The sequence below is a fragment of the Papilio xuthus genome, unplaced genomic scaffold, assembly GCF_000836235.2.
Source record: "Papilio xuthus unplaced genomic scaffold, Pxut_1.1 DF825858.1, whole genome shotgun sequence".
Lineage (NCBI taxonomy): Eukaryota > Metazoa > Arthropoda > Insecta > Lepidoptera > Papilionidae > Papilio > Papilio xuthus.
This window is the reverse complement of record NW_013532791.1, coordinates 144,795-150,794: the sequence shown is the minus strand read 5'-3', so window position 1 is coordinate 150,794 and position 6,000 is coordinate 144,795. Positions and strand designations below refer to the sequence as shown.

The 6,000-nt window shown below is 29.3% G+C and overlaps 1 protein-coding gene across 1 annotated transcript in view; it reads left to right on the top strand.

The window, feature by feature from the left end:
* Positions 1-2,357: 2,357 nt before the first annotated feature.
* Positions 2,358-6,000, top strand: part of dgo (ankyrin repeat domain containing protein 6 diego) — a 38,279-nt gene continuing 34,636 nt past the window's right edge. The window contains exon 1 of the mRNA XM_013322900.1: positions 2,358-2,527. The gene's annotated coding sequence lies outside the window, so the exon portion shown is untranslated. The remainder of the gene's footprint in view (positions 2,528-6,000) is intronic.

The window sequence follows — 6,000 nt, the reverse complement described above, 5'->3', positions numbered from 1 at the left end:
TGAAAGTTTAGATGAATGGATAAATGTTTGTTAGAAGGTTTCTTCAAAACGACTTTTTAGGATCTCCATGATTATTTTAAATATGGTACATGGAAGAACACATAGACAAACAGACGAATAATGTTTGTTTTAAATTCCGCGCGTATGGAGTCGCAGAGGAGGGTAGTCTATATAAATTAATAAAATTGGAGTTGCTGATGATGAAAAACCAAATTTTAAATGTTTGTCTGTACGTCTGCAAGGTTGCTTTATTCCAGGTTATTACAGGAACGTCTGATGCACACGGCCAATAAAGTTAAAGTTAAAGTTGGAGTTAAAGTTTTCATGTGATATTTTATTTAATAGTGGAAATAAATTCTGGTGACATTTCTTTTGATTCTTATTTGCTCTTTAAAAGTATTTGTAAAGCATTTAAATTAGTAACTAAAAAAAAATGAAGGTGCTATTTTCTGCCTTTAAATTTTTCTTAGAATGTCGTAAAAGGTTCTTTTGGCTCGTCAAACATCTAATTAAAACAAAATATAATAAGCGTATTAGTGACTTTTTTAAATATGAAGAGAGAGCAATAAAGGTTGTTGGTATAATCGTTGTAAGCTCTCTGAGTTAACATTAACTCGCTCTTACTCGGTAACCTGACACCCATAGTCATAATATTTAAAAGCCAACTCAACAAAATGCTTTTCTTTTTTTTATTAAGTTGATTTTACACGTACCGTGTCTTTAAAATACCTTTATAAATAAGGTTGTGAAATGGATATTTTTCACATTTTATTTAATATATGTTAAAATTACTTTATAAAATGAATGTAATTATTAGGTAAATTCAGAATTATTTTTTATTCCAATCAAATTTTTTCACGTTTCTTTTAATTTCTTTTTATATAATATAATTTTAGATTATAATGGTATCGAATACTTTATTATCTGTTTTACTTAAAATATATATATCTTTGAGTCAATGTAAAAGCACTCTTAAATCCCTCATCACTTGCGCCTCACTGAACGTTGATGCCAACGGGCTGCCGACACTTGTCGGGGCTCCGACACCGCAATATGAGGGCTCACCACGTAACATGAGACCACAATGACGTCATCACCAGCTTCACTAATAGACAAGCTATTGGTTAGTTTGCAAGCTACTTAATAATTATTTTTCCTTCACATAATACAAATTCCATGTTTTTAAACTGTAATTTTACAAATACTTGTATGTTTCAAGTAACTTAAAAACATTAAATTATTTGTACTAGGTATTTATAGAGATTATAAAAATTTATACCATTATTAGCTGTCGCCAGCGACTCCGTCTGCTCGGAGTTAAAAAACGTAATTAGTATCCTATGTGTTCTTCCAGACTATGTTTAATATGTATGTTAAATATCATCGAGGTCCGTTCAGTCCTTCTGGAGATACCTTCAAACAAACATCAATGTATTCATCTAAACATTTGCATTTATAATATTAGTAAGAAATAAGATAAGATAAGATAAAATAGCCGTAGTAATCTCAGTAAAATCTATGATCTTTTTGTAACAATTAATTTAATTTTGACTATTTATTTATACCATATTAATTTCAATCTTACGAAACTTTTAAAATAGATTGATTTAAATAAAGACAAACGTATACGCTCAACGTTTGACGCAACTGTTTATTCAACGTTGTGCCAACACGTGCCAAGAAATTTGCATTTTATTCCTCTATATTTGCCCACGCACATGTTAAATAAATATTTGTATTACTAGTTAGGAGTTTGCTGTTATCTCTTCGTTTGTTATTATGTAATTTATTACTATGATTATAAAAAACACGAATAAAAAACTCGGAGTAAATATTTAAGTACGTAGCTTATTTTTAACTAACTTAAAAATACTTTTCAACGCTAGATATCTCAACTTTATTTTCGTATAAAGTTATATCATCTTTTTGTGTGTAGTTCTTTGAATGTTATAAAAATGTCATTAATTCTGTAAGATATGACTGTACTACTGTCTTCTTTATTTATATCTAACTTCCTATTTATAATTTTTTAGAAGAGCCAATATTTATTAAAAGGAAATTTTAGTAAAACCTTTTTCGTCTTTGGAACTAACGCACTGGTTTTAAATACTAAGCTTTTTGTCATATAAACCGATAAATAATGATAAATCGAATGAAATTATCTTTAGCACAAATTGTTACAATCGAGAAAGCTTTCCACATAGCTTTTGTACCAAAGTTGAGACAGATCATAATACTTTTTATGTTAAATGACAATTTGTTGATGTGCGAACGAGACAGAACATCAAGGTTGTAGCGTAGGCTACGAAAGCGCCCTCTCTACCAGTCTTTGTGAAACTTCGATGAATGACAGTTGTTCGAGGATTTATATTAGAAATATATTTTAGTGTTTTGTATTCAAGGATAGTTTTAAGTTTATTTTATGTTTTTTTTTCTTAAATTTGATTTGAAGTGTAAAGACGTGTATTTTTAGTGAATTTAAAGTGCTATATACATATACTGTATCTATCTAGACAGTATGTGATTGGTAAGCGATTTTTTTTTGTAATTATTTAACGAAAACATTATTTTATAACTTATATAGATGACAGTTTTAAGCTCCAATGCCTTAATTGTTTTTAAAATATCAATTTTGGTTTTCTCAGTACCTTCTCAATTAAAATAATCTTTCTTAACCCTAACTATGGAACTTGTAAATCAACTTCATAATCTTGTAGATAAGTTAGAATTCTATCCAAAGATAATATCAGAGACGTAAGCTTTCAAAGATATTACGAAAGTGATCTCGTAAGATACAATCTTATAAAAGACATCAACGCATTCATTCAGAGACATTACGACCGAGCTTAAAGCTTATCAACTTACAAATGGTAACATAACCAATTAGTACTCAGATATAACACTTGTGTGGTTATATATATCTTACATGTTTTTATATGTTTTATATCGTAAAGATAATATTAACATGATTTTTATAAGATTAATAGTAAAACTCAAGATGTCAGCGGTATTTTCGATAATAACCTGTAGTAATTAAGACTCGAGTTTAAACAAGCTATCGCCCGCAACTTAAAACTTAATAAGTAGTTTATACGTTCTTCCAGACTATTTTCTACATCTACGCCAAATTTCAGCAAGAGCCAAACCTCCTAGCTGGAGATACCTTCCTACAAACATCCATCCATCCAAACATTCGCATTTATTATATATTATTAGTAAGATTTATGGTTACAATATCAAGCTGTACAATTGCTAAAGTACTCATAGAATTTAAAAAAAACCATTTATCTTAATATTATTTTTAAATAAGTAAAATTGCACAAACAAAAATATAACCGAATGAATTGTGTATATTATACTTTATATTCGATTATAGTTAAGTAATAAAAATAAATATAAAATGATTAATTATTCTTTGGAGAAACGGATTAAGATCACCGCGGGCGGTCATTTATTTCCATTGTTGGCTCTGTGGCATTCATTGTGCTTCAAAACGTGAATTGATAGATGATTTTACGCATAAAGGAAAACATTTGAAAATATCCAATAAAATCGTACACTGCATTCAGAGTTATTTGATGTTTATTTAAGGAATTCCCTTAGTGTAGATTTTCATATTAATACCGCAAGATGGCCCTTAATGACAGTTTCGTGACTCTGAGTATAGTAAAACTTTATTTTTGATTACTCATTAATTTTATTTATTAGAGATAATAAATCTTACTAATATTATAAATGTGAATGTTTAGATGGATGGACGTTTGTTTGAATGTATCTCCAGAATAGCTGAAGGTATCTCGGTTAAATTTGATTTAGATGTAGAACATAGTCTGGAGGAACACACTAGCTGGTTGTAAATGAACAAAATATTAAAAAAGTCAACGTTTTATTAATGTAAGTCATATGTAATAAAAGTTAACGATCAAATTTCTTTATATTATGTTGCTTATATTTAAGCGAAGTCTCCAAGGTATCTATATTTTTATGGCTTCTCAATAGGGTTTAAAGTAACGGTTGTTTATCGTCTAACTGCCATATAAATTCAACTTAAGCTACTAGTATCTTACTTAACATGTGTATACACAATGAACAATTGTTGACTACAAATGTACAGTCAGCTGCAAAAATATTTATATATTTTAATAACATTAGACTAATTTCTGCCTCTACCTATGTTTAAAAATACTGTACGCTTGCAATATTAATGTACCATAACATAGACCCTTAATTACTTTAACTAAGTAAATTGTTATTCTTATTAAATAAATAAAGATTTCTTAAACCGTAAACTTGCGTTCGGTTTCAAAAATATGTGTGCATGCATGTATGAATTGGTGGTCGGAATCATAATAAATGTATACATATATGTCATACTGAAGGCCCATACAAGTTTTTGGAATTGTAAATGTATATTTATACAGCTGACTGTACTGCATATTGTAAAACGTAGAAATTATTTTTTACTACTTTGGTAGTTACGATAGGCAGGTTTACTGTTGTAGGAAGTTCACACAAAGGATGATAAAAGATAAAGAAATGCATAAAATAATATTGATGTGCCGTCAAATAATTTTATTTTATTTATTGGGGACATACCGTAGCGTAAGGATTACTCGCGTTTACTTTGAATAAGATACATACTTACACATTTCTGTGGTGCGTAATGAGTTTTGTGATGACATGCCCAAAATATTGTACCATTAGCTATCTATCTGAACATCAGACATTCCTGAACTAATCTAACATAAATATTACTGTAATTATATTAATTTTAAAGCAGAAAAACATTTTTTTTTCTATCAAAATATGTAATTTGATGTTTATTAAATTGCCAGTGACAGTACTAAAAGATTTTTTAATTAAATTACATATTTAAATTTACTAATGAATCTGTTTATACCATCACCCGATATAAGAGCTTCGTCCAGGACTAGCAATTAACCTTTGACTGGCCGCCGGTACACTCACGACCACGTTCCAAACCTAACGACCCTATTCAGACTGTAATCGTATGAGGCTACTAACATCTGTTTACTTTAAACTAAATTATAACCTAATTTCAATAACATAAAGTTTATTTTTAATTGAATTTTATTGTAATTAATTTTTATTTCGATAACTGAAAAAGTTTAAACTTAAGATTTTGTATACGAAAATTTACAAATTTAAAGTGAATTATTATTTCGATTTAGCTTTAATTACTGATGCCCGTAATAGTCCTTTTAACCTTCCCGCCATTTTGTTATAAGAAAAGGATAGAAAATAGTTAATTTGCAGTAGGAAAAAAGGAACAGGGTGAGCAAATATTCTTTTCGAGTGTATTCACTCCTCTATCCATTAAAGGGCAACTCTTTTGCAACTTTTTATTTTGTTACAGATGCCTATGGGCAGACAGACCACACGCTATTTTAACTAAACGAATTCAAATGTTCGTTTACTCGATTAGATGTGTCTTTAAGTTGAAATAATTTATAATATGAGTTTGAATATGTTTGTTTGATATCTATATATCTATGTTTCAAGTTAGAGTAAAATACAGCTAATCCAGTGCTTTGCAAACATCACAGGAAGGGTGTAGTTACGTAGATTCATTACGGCACTGTTAGATGTCGCTAACGGCAATTCTCTGGCAGACCATATTTTACTCCGTACTTAACTTTATGTATATATAATTGAGTCAGAACACTATTATTTTTATATTACGAATACAAACTACGTATAACATTCTAAGATTTTTTTTCATCCTTTGATATTCTTTCTATATGATTTTGAGTACTTTGGTTATTTACTGTAGATGTTTATAACATATCTCACTCTCTTTGTGTTTTACAATAAAATATTAAAGAGAAACGAATTCTCTGTCTTAACATATATTGGCCATTGTGAGAGGTGTCAATGATCGAGGTAGAAAGTCGACCCCGATGGTGGCAATTATGACACCGTGTGCCGTGTGCCAACTTATGCCTCACTTCCACAACCATCATACAATACTTGTTTTCT